General features: G+C 42.9%; 1 protein-coding gene across 1 annotated transcript in view; it reads right to left on the reverse strand.

Annotated features, from left to right (window-relative positions):
• The window catches only part of adgrb2 (adhesion G protein-coupled receptor B2), a 1,091,625-nt gene that overhangs the window by 303,818 nt on the left and 767,845 nt on the right, over positions 1 to 19,962 (reverse strand). The window lies entirely within an intron of this gene.

The following is a 19,962-nucleotide window of genomic DNA, read 5'->3' on the forward strand; positions in this document are numbered from 1 at the left end:
ACTGCAACAGGCACCCCTGTTGCAGATGTCTGGGCAGCAACTAGAAGAAGTCTGTGACGTTCAAAAATTAAGCAATTCTGATCACAGTTGGTTGCATGGATGAACACATTTTGTCACTTTACAATCTGGAAATATATTCACTTTCACTGAACAGGCTTCGCAAGTCCTCCCACTGTACACCACCCCCCACCCCAACTAGCTGTTCAGCTGCACACAGCCGACCCATGAGTGATTCTGGAGAGAGAAGTGTGTTTGGCAGGGCCTTTCAGAGCCTCGTGCAAGCACTCTCCCATGAATGCAGATCCTTCCTGAATTACACTCATCTCAACGACCTGAGCATTTTCAATGCTGCCTGCTGGAGTTCACTCTCAGTTGACCATCTGAGCTGAACTGCATCTCCCCCAACCCACTGATCACACTCCCATGAAACATAAGAACTAGGAGCAGGAATAGGCAATTCAGCCCCTCGAGCCTGCCCCGCCATTCCAGACGATCATGGCTGATCTCATTTCGGCCTCAACTCCAATTTTCCGCCCTCTCCCCATAACCTTTCAAAACCGTTACTAATTAAAAATCTGTCCATCTCCTCCTTAAATTTATTCAGCGTACCGGCATCCACTGCACTCTGACGTAGTGAATTCCACAGATTCACGACCCTTTGAGAAAAGTAATTCCTCCTCATCTCTGATTTAAATCTACCACCCCTTAGCCTAGAACTATGGCCTCTCGTTCTAGAATGCCCTACAAGGGGAAACATCCGGTCCACATCTGCTTTGTCTATTCCCTTTAGCATCTTATATACCTCAATTAGATCTCCTCTCATCCTTCTAAATTCCAGCAAGTATGGGCCTAAACTGCTCAATCTCCCCTCATAAGACAAGCGCCGCATCTCTGGAATCAATCTTATGAACCTCCTCTGAACCGCCTCCAATGCAACTACATCCTTCCTCAAGTAAGGGGACCAAAACTGTGCACAGTACTCCAGGTGCGGTTTCACCAATGCCTTGTTCAGTTGCAACAACACTCCCCTATTTTTATACTCAATTCCTTTAGCAATAAATGCCAAAATTCCATTTGCCTTCCTTATTACATGCTGTACCTGCTAGCTTCCAGCGATTCATGCACAAGGACACCCAGATCCCTCTGCACTGAAGCATTCTGAAGTTTATCTCCATTTAAATAATAAGTCACTTTTTTATTCTTCCGACCAAAATGGATAACCTCACACTTATCCACGTTAAACTCCATCTGCCAAATTTTGGCCCATTCACCTAACCTGCCCATATCCATTTGTAAATTTCTTATTTCTTCATTGCAACTTGCTTTCCCACCTATTTTGGTGTCATCTGCAAATTTAGCTATAGTACCTTCTATTCCTGAATCCAAGTCATTAATATAGATTGTAAATAGTTGGGGCTCAAGGACCGAACCCTGTGGCACCCCACTAGTTATAGCTTGCCATCCAGAAAAGGACCCATTTATCCTGACTCTCTGTCTTCTGTTGGTTAGCCAATCCTCTATCCAAGCTAATATATTACCCCTAACTCCGTGTGATCTTATCTTGTTATTAATCTTTTGTGCGGCACCTTATCAAAGGCCTTCTGGAAGTCCAGATATACAACATCTACAGGATCCCCATTAACCATGTTGCTCGTCACATCTTCAAAGAACTCTAGCAAATTAGTCAAACACGATTTTACTCTTCATAAAACCATGCTGACTCTGATGGATTGCATTTTGACTTTCCAAATGCCTACTTCCTTAATAATGGATTCCAACAATTTCCCAATGACAGACGTTAAACTGACTGGTCTATAGTTTCCTACTTTCTGCCTCCCCCCCTTTTTGAATGAGAGCGTAATATTAGCATTTTTCCAATCCACTGCAACCTTTCCAGAATCCAGGGAATTTTGGACTATTATAGCCAATGCATCCCCTATCTCCGCTGCCACTTCCTTTAAGACCCTGATGTAAGCCATCAGGTCCTGGGGACTTGTCACTCTTTAATCCCAATAGTTTGCTCAGTACTTTTTCTCTAGTGATGGTGATTGTTCCAAGTTCCTCCTCTATACCCTCTGCACTGCTTGCTATTATTGGGGTGGTAATGGTGTCCTCTACCATGAAAACTGAGGCAAAATATTGATTAAGCATCTCTGCCATTTCTGCGTTCCTCACTATTAACTCCCCAGTCTCATCTTCCAAGGCACCAACATTCACTTTAGCTACTCTCTTTCCTTTTATGTACTTGTAGAAGCTTTTGCTATCAGTTTTTACATTTTGCACTAGTTTTTTTTCTTTACCTTTGCTCTTTTTATTATTTTTCTAGTAACCCATTGTTGATCTTTAAACGTTTCCCAATCTCCCAGCTTGCCACTGACCTTTACAATTTGGTATGCCTTAGTTTTTGCCTTTATGTTATCTTTAACTTCCTTGCTTAGCCATGGATGCTTTTTCCCCCTCTTACCATCTTTCTTCCTCTTTGAAATATATTTTCCTTGGGAGGAATTGAATATCTCCTTAAATATCTGCCACTGCTCATCAACTGTCCTACCTTGTAGTCTTCCTACCCAGTCCACTAAGGCCAAATCTGCCCTCATGCCTATGTAGTTACCTTTGTTTAACTCCAGAACACTAGTGTGGGAGTCAAGTTTCTTGCTCTCAAACTGAACTTGAAATTCTACCATGCCATCATCACTCTTCCCTAGAGGATCCTTTACTATGAGATCATTAATTAATGCCATCTCATTACACAAAACCAAATCCAGAATAGCTTGCTCCCTGGTTGGTTCCACAACATATTGTTCCAAGAAACAATCTCTAATACACTCTATGAACTGTCCCTCAAGGCTACCCTTGCCAATTTGATTAGTGCAGTCTAAGTGCATATTAAAATCACCCATGATTATTGCCATGCCTTTCTTACATACTCCCAGTATTTCCTGGTTTATACTGTGCCCTACTGTTGAACTACTGTTTGGGGACCTGTAGATTACTCCCACCAGGGACTTCTTTCCCTTGCTATTTCTTGTTTCTACCCAGACTGACTCTACGTCTTCCTCTCCAGTGCCTTTATCATTCCTCACTATAGCACTGATCTTTTCCTTTACTAGCAAAGCTACACCGCCTCCTTTTCCTTTCTGCCTATCCTTCCGAAACGCTGAGTACCCTTGGATATTCAACTCTGAAACCTGTTCTCCCTGTAACCACATCTCAGTAATCGCCACCAAATCATATCTATTTATCTCTATTTGCGCTGTTAACTTATTAGTTTTATTCTGAATGCTACACACATTCAGATACAAAGCCTTTAAGTTTGCCCTATTGTCAATTTTCCCTTCTCTTATATGATTCTTTGGTGCAATATGGCATTCACACATTCTGTCCCTTCCTTTCATTTTTTGGTAACAATCAGCCTTGTCACTAACCTGCACTCTTACCCTCTCCTTAAACTTTGATTTTTTATATTTCCATGCAACTAAACCCTCCCCCCCCGCCCCCCACTATTTAGTTTAAAGCCCTATTTATAACCCTGGTTATGCAATTCGCCAGGACACTGGTCCCAGCATGATTCAAGTGGAGCCCTTCCGAACGGAATAGCTCCCTCTTTCCCTAGTACTGGTGCCGAAACCCCTGATCTCGCCCACCACGACTCTCGTTTCACTTTTGATTTGGCAAGCTTGGTGCGTCTAACGTTCACCTCTCCCAGTCACACATTTCCTTTCCCCCATTACTATCGGCCCTACGGTGCCACCTTCCACACCCCCCTCCATGACCTACCAGCCACAACCCTTTTCTTTCGGAGATGTCCAGGTGAACGTGCACGTTCCCTTCCTTCTCAAAAATCCCACCCCCATCCACATTAACCTCCCCAACCTCCTCCTTCCCACCTCCAGGATCTGTGTCTGCCTCCGAGTCCCCACCAACCACTCTCGCTGTCCCTTCTACCAATATCATCGCACCCTAACCCTCCCACCCTAGCGCCTCATTCTCTCCTTGGTCATTTTCACCATTCCATCGTAACCAGCCCACCCTCAATTCACTCACCAGGAGGCAGTGACAAACTCATCAGAGCCCTCCCTTGCACGTTCACATGGACATCATCCCCTCTGGTCTCTTTCCTCCCTTGGAACTCCTTCCCCCCTTTGGAACTTTGTCCCCCCTCCGGACTCCCCACCAACCCCCCACCCCCCTAGTCCTTCCCCTCCCCGGGACCAGAATTGTTGTTTGCAAAACTTTGAGAAAAGCATATTCAGTGCTCATAAACAAAATTTAACATCACTTTTGATGAAAATTAAAAACAACAGCAATATACTAGAAATTGTTATTGTAATATGTTGGCAGCAATTGAGCAGGAAGGAGGAGCAATTTCCTGCCCTCCAAATATCTTTACATTTCAGCAGGACTTTACAATGTGTTATGATTATTTGCAAAGCAAATACAGTTATTACTGGCATGGGGTTGGGGTTGGGGGGTGATGGTGGTGGAAAGGGAGCAAGAACATTAAATATTAAATTGTTGAGGGCATCATTCAACCCAACAAACAAAGGTGGACTCTCAGCATCTGGTCACTTCACTTCTCACTGGGGGAGCAAATAGAAGAAGCACAAACATAGATTGCAGCAGACATACGCCATATATCATTGCCATTGGAATGCACCATTAAAACAATCTGATGTATCTAGTCATGTGAAGGACTGTTTTGGGGTACCAACAGTCTAATTTACTGACAACAGAATATCCTGGAAGTACTCAGCAGGTCAGGCAGCATGTGTGGATTGAGAAACAGAATTAACGTTTCACTTCCGTGACCTTCAATCAGAACTCCCCTGTTTCAGCTCATCTGCTGATGAAATTCCCATTCATGCCTTCATTACCTCAAGACATGACCATTCCTAGCTGGTCTCCCACATTTTACCTTCCGCAAACTTGAAGTCATCCAAAACTCTGCTGCCTGTGCCTTAATTCACAGTAAGTCCCATTTACCCCGGTGCTGCCTGAATTACACTGGTTCCCAGTGAAACAATGTCTTGATTTTAATATTCTGAACTTTGTTTTCAAATTCCTCCGTGGTCTTACCCCTCCCTACCTCTTCATCTTCTCCACCCCACATCCCTCGGAAAACTCTGCACTCCTCTAGTTCTGGTCTCTTGAACATGTACGATTTTAATCACTCCACCATTGGTAGCCACTCCTTCAGTTTCCTGGGCCCTATAAACTCTGGACTATCCTCCCCACACCTCTCTGCCTCTCTAACTGCTTTAAGTCACTCCTTAAAACCTATCTCTTTGACCAAGTTTTTCATCATCCGATCTAACATCTCAGGCTTAGTGTCATATTTTATTTTAACATGCTCCTGTGAAGCACCTTGGGACATTCTATAACATTAAAGTGTCATATAAATTTAAGTTGTTGTTGTTGTAGCCTGGAAAGATCTGCAGTTCGTGGTAATTTTCTTTTGCTGTGTGCAGTCTGTTGCACTGTTTGGTCCCTCCAAGATTGCTGCACGGCTGCACTTCCACGCATCTTAAAGGAATCACTTCTTGTCCACAGCCTGTTTGACCCTGCACAGTAAGTTCTGGGCTGCTGCATGGCTGTGCACTCATGCAGCTTAAAGGGAATATTGATCCTGATTGAATTTTTTTTGAAGAGGTGACTATAGTGGTGGATGGAAGAATGACTATATATGTGGACTTCCAGAAGGCATTTGTTAAAGGCATTAGAGACTGCTAACTAAAGTTGAAGCTCCTGGAATTTAAGATAAATTATTTACCTGATTAGGAAGATGAGTGGCAAGAGACAGTAGGGATAATGAGCAGGTACTCTAATTGTTAGATTGTGACTATTGTTTCCCACAAGAATCTGTGTTGGGGCCTCAACCATTCACCATATTTATTAATGACTTAGATGACAATATCCAAAGTTGCAGATAACACAAAGATATAGCATTGAAAGCAGCATACATGGAAGTATAGCATTAAAAAAAAGATATTGATTGATTAAGTGAATAGGCAAAACTGTGCCAAATGGATTTCAATGCAGGCAAGTATGAGGAAGAAAGATAGAATGGGATACTTTCTAAATGTTTAAAGGTCCAAAGAAACATGGAGGCCCAGGTGCATCGATCATTAAAATGTCATAAACAGGTACAGGTTATCATCAAAAGGGCTAGTGGAATACCAGCCTTTATGTCTCGAGGAGTAGAAATCAACAATACAAAGCTCTGGTTAGACAACAGATGGAGTACTTTGAGTAGTTCTGGACACCACTTCTTAGGAAGGATGTATTATTCTTGAAGGGAGTGCAGCATGGATTTATCAGAATATACCTGGACTTCAAGGGTTAAATTATGCTGAAAGATTATACAAACTAAAGTTGTATTTCGTGGAATTGAGAAGGTTGAGGAGTGATTTGATCAAAGTGTTCAAGATAGAGATAAACAATTTCCACTGGCTGGGGATACTAGGTCTAAGGGGCAGTGTATTAAAATTAGAGCCAGATCTTTCAGGAGTGAAATTAGGGAATCCTTCTACATGCAAAAAGTGGTGAAGTTTGGAAAGCTTTTCTGCAAATGGCAACTGACGCTAGATCAATTGTTAACTTTAAAACTGAGATTAATAGATTTTTGTTATCTAAAGATGTGAAGGGATAAGGGCAAAAGGTGTGTTTATGGAGTTAGGTCACAGATCAGCTATAATCTCATCGAATGGTTGAGCTCAAGGGGCTAATGGCCTAATCCTCTACTTAAATTCCTATCCATAAATGTGGCTATAAAGCTGATAACAGGTGCAAGAGAATTCTGCTGACCTCCTTTCTTTCATGCTTTTCTGCTACCTCCAATTAATTTAGTTAGTCAAAGCTTTGCCCATTTTCAGAATTTATGCAGCATCACTCCAGATTCCATCAGTTCAGAAATAGCTTCTTGAAAAAGCTGGAATATCACTGACCTCTAATTTGCTTTATACATGTGCAGGCGATTTTCCATTTAGGATGAGGACACATCGGTCTAATTATCATTAAATTGTTCACCGAAATGAAACTGCTGCGCAGGTCAACCAGTATGGATTGCACCACAATGTCCAGAACCAAAAGGGATCTAGCCAAATTGGAAATGTTACCATTTCCTGGCCAATACAAGGTCAAAATGTGCTGGCAGTAACAATCCCACCAGTAAGAAAATAAGTGGCAGGGTTTTCCGGCCCCCACTGTTACTCACAATAAGAGGTTGTGGTGGAAGAATTAATTCAGGTTTGGTTAAAGCTGGTTTATTTCCAAGACAACTCCTCAGTGCTACTAACTTCCACACAAAGCGTTCCAACTGTACCTTTTTGTTCTATTCAGTTGGGATAACTAATACCCATCACCTGTTTAACTAGCAATTGGTTTTAACAAGATGATCGCCATATTAACAGATTCCCCAAACTAAAAAAACTTGAACACTTTTTTTTAAACAAACAGAAGGAAATAATGCCACGTATTTCCACGTCAATAATTCCCGAATTTCCTTTACCACACATATATACACAATTATAAAACAAACACAATTTTTCATTGCATCATTGTAAGACAGCCCTCTTCCAACACATTTAACAATTTCTTAGAGCAGGCACTTCTTTTTGTAAAACAGTCTGATAGTTGGTGACTTGTGTCCACCCATTTTATCTTAGAGATCTCTTTTCTCTCTAACATCTCCTTTATGCTGGCTAGGTCTATTTGTAGCCTTTTCTCCGTGTCACTTTTCATGGAATGAATGTTGTTCCAAAGAGACCGTTTATCTACATAACATTCTATGGGCAAACTTTTCCCACATTGCCCCTTATATAATATTTCTGTCAATATATTGGATAAGTAAACCCCCATATCTAATGCTTCTACTAAGGCTAACGTTTCAGCAGCTAAGGTGCTTTTCACTACCCTTTTTATTTTCTTGGCCTCCCAAGCCAGTGGGCAACATTTATCGTTCTTTCCCACCAAGAATATGATGAACCCTGCTGTGCTAAAGTACCCATCTGGAAGGTTGGCATGTGAAGCAACGCTAAAAATGACCAACCTCATATCTTCTGGATCACCCAAGGCTGGAAACTTGAGCACACATCTCTCAGAATTTAGTTTTTTTAAGTGTTTTATTTGCTCTCAGAACTTGCTCAACTATAGCATGTTTCATCATGGTACTCAGCTCCAACACATCATAACTAGCATCAGGCCTAGTCTGAGTGCACAACCAGTTCAACTGCCCAATCAAACATCAACTGTTCCATTTCTTCCTTCGTAGCAGGATGCTCTTTTTGTGAGGATTTACCAGGAGTTATTGGGATAAAATTAACATTTTCTAGATAAGATTGATGATTCAATGCCATTCCTAACTTGCTCTGCTTAATGTTTAAACCTATGTATTTAAAGGCCCCAGAAGCCTGACTTCCGACCTGGAATTCCTTCTTTATCTTCTTGATTACCCATTGTTCAAATTCTACAGAGCCTCCCGACAGGAAATCATCAACAAGCATGATAAAGGTTCCAGCTAGTTTCTCCTTATGATACCAGTAGAACATTGCGGGATCTGCCTTTAACTGAATGCAACCTGTTTTCAACAAGACAGACTTCATGGAAAAATACCATACCCTTGATGCATCATTCAAACCATAAGCACACTTATTCAATCTCACAGAATCACACAGTTCAGAAGAGGCCCTTCGGCCCATCGAGTCTGCACCGACACGTGAGAAACACCTGACCTACCTACCTAATCCCATTTACCAGCACTTGGCCCACAGCCTTGAATGTTATGACGTGCCAAGTGCTCATCCAGGTACTTTTTAAAGGATGTGAGGCAACCCACCTCCACCACCCTCCCAGGCAGCGCATTCCAGACTGTCACCACTCTCTGGGTAAAAAAGTTTTTCCTCACATCCCCCCTAAACCTCCTGCTCCTCACCTTGAACTTGTGTCCCCTCGTGACTGATCCTTCAACTAAGGGGAACAGCTGCTCCCTATCCACCCTGTCCATGCCCCTTATAATCTTGTACACCTCGATCAGGGCACCCCTCAGTCTTCTCTGCTCCAACGAAAACAACCCAAGTCTATCCAACCCCGCTTCATAATTTCATCCCAGGCAACATCCTGCTGAATCTCCTTTGCACCCCCTCCAGTGCAATCACATCCTTCCTATAATGTGGCGACCAGAACATTACTCCACAGTACTCCAGCTGTGGCCTCTCTAAGGTTCTATATAACTCCAACATGACCTCCCTACTTTTGTAATCTATGCCTCGATTGATAAAGGCAAGTGTCCCATATGCCTTTTTCACCATCTGCTACTTATCTGCCCTTTTGACCATCCTGTCTATATCTTCCTGTAGCCCAAGACACTCAACCTCACTGGTAACCACCCGGCCAATCATTGTGCCATCCGCAAACTTACTAATCCTACCCCCCACATAGCCATCTATGTAATTTATATAAATGACAAATAATAGGGGACCCAGCACAGATCCCTGTGGTATGCCACTGAACACAGACTTCCAGTCATTAAAGCATCCTTCTGTCATCACCCTCTGTCTCCTACAACTAAGCCAATTTTGAATCCACCTTATCAAATTACCCTGTATCCCATGTGCATTTGCCTTCTTTATAAGTCTCCCATGTGGGACCTTGTCAAAGGCTTTGCTGAAATCCATATAAACTACATCAACTGCACTAACCTCATCTACACACCTGGTCACCTCCTCAAAAAATTCAATCAAATTTGTTAGGCATGGCATCCCTCTAATAAAGCCATGCTGACTATCCCTGATCAAACCTTGCTTCTTTAAGTGGAGATAGATTCCCTCCTTCAGAACTTTCTCCAATAGTTTCCCTACCATTGACGTGAGACTCACTGGCCTGTAGTTCCCTGGCTTATCTCTACAACCCTTCTTAAATAGCAGAACCACATTAGCTGTTCTCCGTCCTCTGGCACCTCCTCTGTGGCCAGAGAGGAATTAAAAATTTGGGTCAGAGCCTCTGCGATCTCCTCCCTTGCCTCCCTCAGCAATCTGGGACACAAATCATCCGGACCTGGAGATTTGTCTACTTTTAAGCCTGCCAACACCTCCAATACCTTGTCACTCCCTATATTAATTTGCTCAAGAACCTCGCAGTCTCTCTCCGAGTTCCATACCTTCATCCTCATTCTCTTGGGTGAAGACGGATGTGACGTATTCATTCAACATTGTACCGATGTCCTGTGGCTCCACTCATAGGTTGCCCCCTTGGTCCCTAATGGGCCCTACTCTTTCCTTAGTTATCCTCTTCCCATTGATATCTTGGGATTTTCCCTCCTTTTACCAGCCAGAGCTTTCTCATATCCCCTCTTTGCTCTCCTAATTGCTTTCTTAAGCTCCACCCTGCACTTTCTGTACTCCACTAACGCCTCCGCTGATTTGCTTTCCTTGTACCTGCTAAAAGCCTCTCTTTTCCTTCTCATCATATCCTGAATATCTCTAGTCATCCATGGTTCTCAGGGCTTGTTACTCCTTCCTATCAACCTAGAGGGACATGTTGAGCCTGTACCCTCCCCATTTCCTTTTTGAACACCCCCCACTGCTCTTCTGTAGATTTCCCCACAACGAGCTGTTCCCAGTCCACCTCGGCCAGATCCTGCCTTATTTTACTAAAATCCACTCTCCCCCAATCCAAAACATTTTTTGCAACATGTCTATTTCTTTGTCCAAAACAAGCTTAAATTGTACCATGTTGTGGTTGCTATCATAAAAATGCTCCCCCACCACCACCTCAGCCACCTGTCCGGCTTCATTCCCCAGAATTAGGTCCAGCCCTGCACCGTCCCTTGTTGGACCCTCTACATATTGACCTAAAAAGTTCTCCTGTACTCATTTCAAGAAATCCACTCCATCCAAGCCCTTAACACTATGTCTATCCCAATTAATGTTGGGAAAGTTGAAATCACCAAATATAATTACCCTATTGTTATTGTTTTTACACATCACTGCAAATTGTGCACATATTTGCTCCTCAATTTCCCACTGACTATCTGGGGGTCTTTAATAAACACCTAACAATGTGGCTGCCCTTTCTTTATTCCTAAGCCCACAAAGCTTCATTCGATGCCCCCTCCAAGATATCATCTCTCCTTACTGCAGTAACTGACTCCTTAACTAATAATGCAATGCCTCCTCCTCTTTCACACCCTCCCAAACTCCATAGCTTTCCTTCTACATCCCCGGCTTCTTTGAGTGGTTTCAAAAAAACTTCCCTTTGAAACTTCTCCCCCTGTAAAAACGCAGCCTTTATATCAATTGATTTGCACTCCCAGGAATAGGATGTCAAAATAGCTAAAAAAATCTTCAAACTTACTTTCCCCACAGTAAGCGAGTCCACTCTGACATCCTGATCTCCTAGTTTCTCTTCAAAGCCTTGGGCTACTAATCTCGCTTTGGCTTTATATGTGCCGCCTGGGAGTACCTTTTCTGTACAGGTCCATCTGTGAGATAAAGCTGGCTGTCCTCTTGTCAGGTATTTCAGAATATACCCCAGATTCCTTCCAACTTTCTAACTCTTTCCTTTATCAGCTTACTTTCCAATTTATTAGCAGCTACTAGAATCTCTCTGTCAAAAGGACTTCTATTTCTATTGAGATTGCTAGCTTGCTCTCTAGCCCTCCTTGTTAAACTACAGCCTCTACTCACATTCCTCTCCCTTTCTGGAATGCTACTATATGATCAAAGTCCCATGCGAACAGAACTCCGTTTGCAAGTCCATGATCTTTTTCTAGGGTCATGACCACCTTCTGGTCCACTGTCAGAACTCATACTGTGCTTTCTGGGTTTCCACATCTTTACGTCGGTTTGCCAATTGATAGGTCTTGTGTCCTGTTCTTCATCCTGCACATTTAGCTAATGTTTGTATTTACCAGTGGCCTTTCCTGCTCTCCCTATGATGGTGGCATCCCTGCACACACTGGTCCATTCTGACATGTATGTTACCTTTGTTCCTACTTTGGGTAATTGCCCTTTTGGACGAATAGCGTTGGCCTGTACCTCAGTATTACTTTGTTCATAGTCAGTCAACCCTGTGTCTGCCGTCGTCTGCTCCTCATAACTACCCAGTGTGTGTGTATGTGAAGTGCTTGGTGCCTCCTCGCATTCTATGTCCTGTTCAGAACCTGTAAAGGTATAGCCATTACCAATTAACCGTGAAGAATTTACCCTAACAGTTTGATTACCGTGTTGCACAATTATTACTTTCCCATCATTCCCTATAAGCTTGCTAGGTCCTTTCCACTCTTTCTGGCCTTCCCTTTCATAATATACCATGTCTCCTTGTCTAAACTGTATTCCTGATGGTCTTATGCGTTGCCGTAGGGCCCGCCGAATTTTCTCCGAAACCTCAGCTTTAATGAAAGCTTTTCTGCCCGCATGCAAAGTGTTCAGATGAGCACAAAAAGTGGAGCTAATGCTAGTCCCTTCTAGAGCAGGGGGAGCATCTGACAACACTGAAGGTAACTTTGGATTTCTTCCATACACCAACTGATATGGACTGTACCCCCCAACCATTTGCAGAGAGTTCTTTGCATGCACCGCCCACGCTAGCGCCGTTTGCAGTTTACAACCTGGTTGATCAGCTAATATTTTATGTAACATGTCATCTATTATTGCATTGTTTCTTTCACAAAGACCATTACTAAACGGACTCTCAGCTGCAGTGTGCATAACTATGATGTTTAAATTTTCAAACATATCTCAAAATTCCTCATTGGCAAATTCCCCACCATTATCTGTGAGGAACTTCGTTGGTGTTCCTAATCCTGTTCCTACCCATTTCTCCATGACCTTATCGACAATGGTCCTTTTGTTTTTACTATGTATCACAGTGGATAGACTAAATCTGGTTGCCATCTCTATGAAATGTAGTAAAAAAATCCCCTATCCTTGTCCCAAACTTTCAAGTCCATTGCCACTGCATCGTTAAACTCCCTGGCTAGTGGCAAGCTCACAACAGGTCGTGGTGGTGTCTTGCAATATTGAAGGCAAATTTCACACTTTGTTCAATAAGATCATCATTTTCCTTTATCCACCACTCCCGCATCTCGAAGCAGAGTCTTCAGTTTCTGTGGCGTTGGATGTGCAAACTGTCTATGTAATTTCCAAATGATCTTTTTTTTGTCCACAAAATTTTCATTCTCAGCAGTTAACAAAACTTCATGAACTTTTTGATGAGAAATCTCTGGCTTCCTTAGTGGCAAGCAGTAAAGCCCTGACTGAGTAAAATGTAGATTCACATTTTTCCCAAACATTATTGCTTTATCATTCTTTATATCTAGCGACATCTGAGCCTTCTTCATCGCAGATCGACTCAACAATAGCACTACCTCGCTAGAAACCACATCAGTACTGATAAACAGATTGATCCCTGCTATCTTACAAGGGAGGACCACCCGCTTGGAGGATGTTAATGTATTGTCATCTGTGAACCTGAAGCAGATAGAGCTTTCATATTCCTTGACCTTCCGCTGGTCTGCCTCATCGAGAGACTCCAGATAGCAGTCAAGCCAGTCTATGCCGCACACCGTAGAAGTGCAACCACTGTCCAGAACTGCACAGTTGAAGGGATCTACCATCAAGATACTCATCACCGGATTCAAACTCTGATCAATACAATTCCATCACGGCAGTCACCGTCATCATTTTCAGTTTCAGATGAATCCGTCTCGTGGGTCACTTCAAAAACAGGATTCCTTCGCTGTGGGCAGTTCATTGCGTAAATGGTACTGGGAACCACACCAAAAACACCGATTAACCATTCCCTGTGCATTTTTTGGGTTTAAACGTCTACGGTCACCATCCCAGGCACACTTTTTGTCCTGAATCTCAAATTGGCTAGGGTTATGACCATTTTCAGACCTCTTGCCATTAACCTCATCTTTGTATCGGAATCTTCGTCTAATATTTGGTCGACCACGAAATTCGGTCACCATTGAATCCTCTATCCTTTGTTTTACAGCATAGTTGTTCGCATTTGCTAAAAATGTGGCAGGGAACAACTGTTTCCCCAGAAATTCTTTTTAAGGCAGCAGCCATTTGATCTAAGAGAGATTCTTTCCCCCGGAACTGAACCCCTGTTAGTACTAAAAGACTATCAACATGGGAAATGCAAGTACAGTCCGGTAATTTGAATGCCAATACCGATTTTGGAATTTCAAGTTCAAATTTCTGTGGTCTCCTGTACCATTTATCAAAATCCATGATATATTCTTCCATGGACTGATCATCTGATTTCCTAAACCTATCAAAGATCGTCCAAGCTTCATACGCTCCCAATAATTCATCCTTTTTGTAGAACTTATCAGACAGTTTAATCCCTCTTCATGATCCAAATCATCCATTTTCCACTCTGAAAATACTTTACTCCTTATCTTACTTTTGGCTGGTAATGATTACGCCAAAGCCATACCTTGCTTCTTCCAGGGTATAGCAGTAACCCGGGTCCACATTTCAACTGCAGCCTTCCATTGCTGGTCGGGTTCAGAGTCAGAAAAAATTGGTGGAAAACTTGCGATTTTGCACCGTCCTTCTGCCATTCCATAACTTAAATTGTTAGCAACAGTACACTTCATTTCCCTCAGAGGACTGAGACAGAAAGCTTCATATACAGCAATCAATCAGTAAAGCTTAAAGTTCATCCTCTGCGACCATGTTACTCACAATAAGAGGTTGTGGTGGAAGAATTAATCCAGGCTGGTCTCTTGGTTAAAGCTGGTTTATTTCCAAGACAATTCCGCAGTGCCACTAACTTCCTAGTAGCTTCCACACAAAGTGTTCTAAATCTTTATCTATAATACTTTAAAACATCTCAGAATTTACAGGATTTGTACGTATACATGGTCTTTGCTACAAAGTGTTCTAGCTGTACCTTTTTATTCTATTCAGTTGCGATAATTAATGCCCATCACCTGTTTAACTAGCAATTGGTTTTAACAAGATGATTGCCATATTAACACCCACGAACCCCCCCGCTGGCTGGATCTTCCAGTCCCGCCAAAGTGAATGGAGATTTGAATGGCTCGCCGCATCTGTCACGGGGAACCCAGCTGTGGTGGGGCTGGAAACCCTGGCCTAGGTCCAAAACTGCCTCTGAACAGAATAATTTGGAGGCCTTTGCAGATAACATTACAGACTTCAATGTGAGGTGTGCACTGACTCACTGAAAATTAACCCTAGAGATATTTATAGCTACTGCATCCTCAGATAGCTTGTTCAGTATAAACTTTTAAAGTTTTATTTGTATAGTGCCATTGATTATATTCAATGTGTTAAGTTCAATTTCTAGATGCGGTTTCCAAAAATGCTAGCTAAAGGTTTTCTTTGTTAACCACTGATAGCCATTGAAGCTTCCCAGATTTCAAGCACAGCAGACTTGGGAATGGAGCAAGCTTAGAACAGAGTGAACTGGGAACAAAATGAGCTCTTAAAAATTGTAATTTGTAATTTATTTTACCTCGAACACCAATAAATTTGAAAGTTACTTGAGGATGAAATACTTTGTGCATTGTGGAAGTTGTCGAGATGCTTGCCTTGCAGGGCCAGAACTATAGCAACTGCAAGATGGTTGATGCACACAAGGCTGAAGTGGTCAACCTTAGTGAGTAACTGGCCACCCAGGAATAAAATAAATTAAATATCAGGAAGGGAAAAAAGTCTTTTTATAGATGAGGCATTAAAGAAGACCACACTGCAGGTTGGAGTAGGAGATCAGACCTGGAGGAGAAGGGTGGATCTCAAACAGATGTCGTGATGAGGTAGTGGGTTGGAGCAGTCAACCCTGATGCTTTCTAATAGTTCTCCCCTCTGAGGATAATGTGGACACTGTAGTTGGTTGTGGCTGGCAAAGGTGTACCCTCTACTGGGACATTCAGCATGGAGGGAAAAGAGAAAGAATAGCAGACAAGTTGTGATATTAGGGGTTTGCAGATTGATGGTGTGCTGCTTCAGACAACATGGCCTCCATATAACGATAGATTTTTATTTGTTCATGGGATGTGGGTGCCACTGTCTGTGCCAGCATTTATTGCCCATCCCTAATTGCCCTTGAGAAGGTGGTGGTGTGCTGCCTTCTTGAATCGCTGCAGTCCATGTGGTGTAGGAACACACACAGTGTTGTTTGGAAGTGAGTTCCAGGATTTTTACCCAGCGACAGTGAAGGAACAGCGATATAGTTCCAAGTCAGGATGGTGTACGACTTGGAGGGGAACATGCGGGTGGTGACGTTCCAATGCATTTGCTACCCTTGTCCTTCTAGGTGGTACAGATCGCAGGTTTGGAAGGTGCTTTTGAAGAGCCTTGTTGAGTTGCTGCAGGGCTCTTATAGATGGTACACACTGCTGTCACTGTGCATTGGTGTTGGAGGGAGTGAATGTTTAAGGTGGTGGATGGGGTGCCAATCAAGCCAGCTGCCAGGAGTGTTGTTGGAGCTGCACTCACCAGACAAATGGAGAATATTCCATCACACTCCTGACTTGTGCCTTGTAGATGGTAGGCAGGCTTTGGAGAATCTGGAGGTGAGTTGCTCTCTGCAGAATTCCCAGCCTCTTAACTGTTCTTGCAGCCACAGAATGGCTAGTCATGGACAGATGCATCTGTGGCAGGCAGATTCTAAGAGATAACTTCAAAACAAATCTGCAGAAGTTCTGTTTTAGTAATGGAGTGGCCCATCTGTGAAACAGAGTCCCTAAAGAGAATAGTATTAATTCATTCAACTACAAATCAGATAGATTTCTTTCAGCAAGTTACATTTTTGGGATACAGAATATAAGCAATTTGATACATGACATGTAGTTGGTGTACCATGTTTGAAAGGAATAGTTATTTCTCAATTCATTTCTGATGTGTTGTAGGCTAATTGATAGGAATTGAATACTCAATAACTTTTAACATCATGTCATGCGACTAATCTAATGGATTCCTATGTTTCTAGTTGCAAAATGTTAGAAATTGCTGTTAAGAACATAAGAACGTAAGAAATAGGAGCAGTAGGCCATTCAGCCCCTCAAGCCTGCCTTGCCATTCAATAAGATCATAGCTGATCTGCCACAAGCCTCAACTCCTCTTTCGTGCATGTGTTGTGCACATTACAGAGCGTCTGGCAACTGAGGACAAGCAAGCATCAAGAAAATTGATACGTTGGAATGCACTGCAAATGGCTGTTAATCTGATCACAATTTTTAATGTTATTCTTGTAGCTTTTTCAGACTATTACAAAGGATCTTGCATAGTTCCTTAGGGTAGGGTCCTAGACCCAAACATCTTCAGCTGGTTCATCAATGACCTTCTTTCCATCATAAGATCAGAAGTGGGAATATTCGCTGATGGTTGCACAATATTCAGCACCAGTCACGACTCCTCAGATACTGAAGCACTCCATGTCCAAATGCAGCAAGACCTGGACAATACGCAGGCTTAGGCTGACAAGTGGCAAATTATATTTGTGCCACACAGGTGCCAGGCAATGATCATCTCCAACAGGAGAGAATCTAACCATCGCCCCTTGACATTCAATGGCATTACCATCGCTGAATCCCCCACTTTCAACATCCTGGGGGTTACAATTGACCAGAAACTGAACTGGACTAGCCATTTAAATACTGTGGCTGCAAGAGCAGATCAGAGACTAGGAATCCTGCAGTGAGTAATTCACTTTCTGACTCCTCAAAGCTTGCCCGCCATCTACAGGGCACAAGTCAGGAGTGTGATGGAATATTCCCCACTTGCCTGGATTAGTGCAGCTCCCACAACACTCAATGAGTTTGACACTATCCAGAACAAAGCAGCCCACTTGTTCGGCATCCCATCCACAAACGTTCACTCTCTCCACCACTGACACACAGTAGCAGCAGTGTGTACCATCTACAAGCTGCACTGCAGGAACTCACCAAGGCTCCATAGACAGCACCTTCCAAACCCACGACTGCTACCATCTAGAAGGACAAGGGCAGCAGATACATGGGAACACCACCACCTCGAAGTTCCCCTCCAGGCCATTCATCATCCTGACTTGGAAACATATCGCCATTCCTTCACTGTCACTGGGTCAAGATCCTGGAACTCCCTCCCTAACAGGACTGTGGGTGTACCTACACCACAGGACAGCAGTGGTTCAAGAAGGCAGCTCAACACCACCTTCTCAATGGCAATTATGGGTGAGCACATCAACGGCCACATCCCATAAATGAAGAAGAAAAAAATTAACATACATATCACAATAACATATCTCCCTTAATGCTTCTTGCCTGCCTTGCTCCCATTTCATTTAATTAACAGGAATTCATGCAGCTTGCACATCTAATCCACTTCCCATCTGTCTTGCTTACTGAATCCTAGATTGGTCTTGTGCTATCAGGAAGCTATTCACAGTGAAATCAAAACTTCATACTCACAGACCTCTCAGCACACCAACCTTACTCTCCAACCATATGTATTTCTTTAAAGCCTTTATGAACAAAGTGCTCTCACCCAAGAATTCTGTCTGATCTCCATAATGAGCTCTGGGCTCTATAATAAATATCTCACAACACAGAACTAGCTCTAGTTTGAAGGACAACTAGTTTTTGCCTCCCTGTTATTGTTGAGTGGGCAGAATGATAAAGTAATTGATTGCTGGGAAGTTAGCAAAGGAACAGGCCACTTCTCAGCACTCAATTCCTACTCTGAGGCCTTCCACAAAACTATGCAAATTCTGAAATAAAAACAAAAATAGCTGGAAAAGCTCAGCAGGTCTGACAGCATCTGTGGAGGGGAAGACAGAGTTAACGTTTCGAGTCTGTATCACTCTTCATCAGAAGGACTGATGAAGAGTCAAACGGATTCGAAATGTTAACTCTGTCTTCCTCTCCACAAATGCTGTCAGACCTGCTGAGCTTTTCTAGCTATTTTTGTTTTTATTTCAGATTTCCAGCATCCGCAGTATTTTGCTTTTATCTTATGGATCTTCTGATATTTCTCTCTCTGTCCTCTTGTCCCAGTGTGTTAAGCAGGAAATAGCATTTCAGCCAGCATATTCAAGCCTGAAAATCATCCAGCAAGGTGCTTATATGTACTCACTGTGTTTCTTCAGCAGCCTTCCATCTCGTAAAACAATGGTTTGAGCCTTGATGGTCAACTTTGTATTCAATATCACTTGATGTGGCTCAGGAGTCTCTGGCATGGCAGTCTTTGCCACATTTGCTGCAGATGAAGATGGTGGGCTTAGAAGGTGCAGGATTTGCTGGCCTCTTTTTACTTTTGGGGCCTCTTCTCGGCCAGCTGAGCTTTTTGTTTCTCCTCACCTCTCCCAATGCCCCACAAACCTCAGCCTCTAGAATCCCAATCATTGTCGATGTCCATTATCTTCATATCTCCCTTGCACGCAGCAGAGGTAAGGGTGTCCAGCAGGTTGTGACCTGGTGGCCAGTTCACCACACAGAAGGTCTTTGGGTATATGACCGTCATTCATTTGATGAATGTGGCTGATCCAGAGCAGACATCATTGGCTTGCTAATGAGTTTATGCTGATGCACACTCCCAGACCTCCCAGTGGGTGACCTTATTCTGCTAAGAGATGCTGAGAATATATCTGAAACAGCGAAGGTAGAAAATGTCCAGGCATTTTCCTGTCTAGAGTGTGTTATCCAGGTCTCACTATTGTAGAGAAGTGCACTGGGGACGCACGCTTGGTAAACACGCAGTTTAGTATTTTTGGTCAGATTGCTGTTGTTCCCTGCTCTATTATTCAGTTTGGACACAATAGCTGCAACTTTTGCAATGTGTGTGTTGATTTCAGGACCAAGTGACAGATTACTGGTGATTATGGAACCCAGATATCTGAAGCTACCAAGAACCTCTAGTGTCACATTGTCAATGCTGATTGATGGCAGTATGGTAATATCCTGGACAATGACATTTGTCTTCCCGGTGCTGATGGCCATACCAAACTCTT

Source organism: Cetorhinus maximus, chromosome 21 (assembly GCF_964194155.1).
Source record: "Cetorhinus maximus chromosome 21, sCetMax3.hap1.1, whole genome shotgun sequence".
In the NCBI taxonomy this organism is placed as follows: Eukaryota; Metazoa; Chordata; class Chondrichthyes; order Lamniformes; family Cetorhinidae; genus Cetorhinus; species Cetorhinus maximus.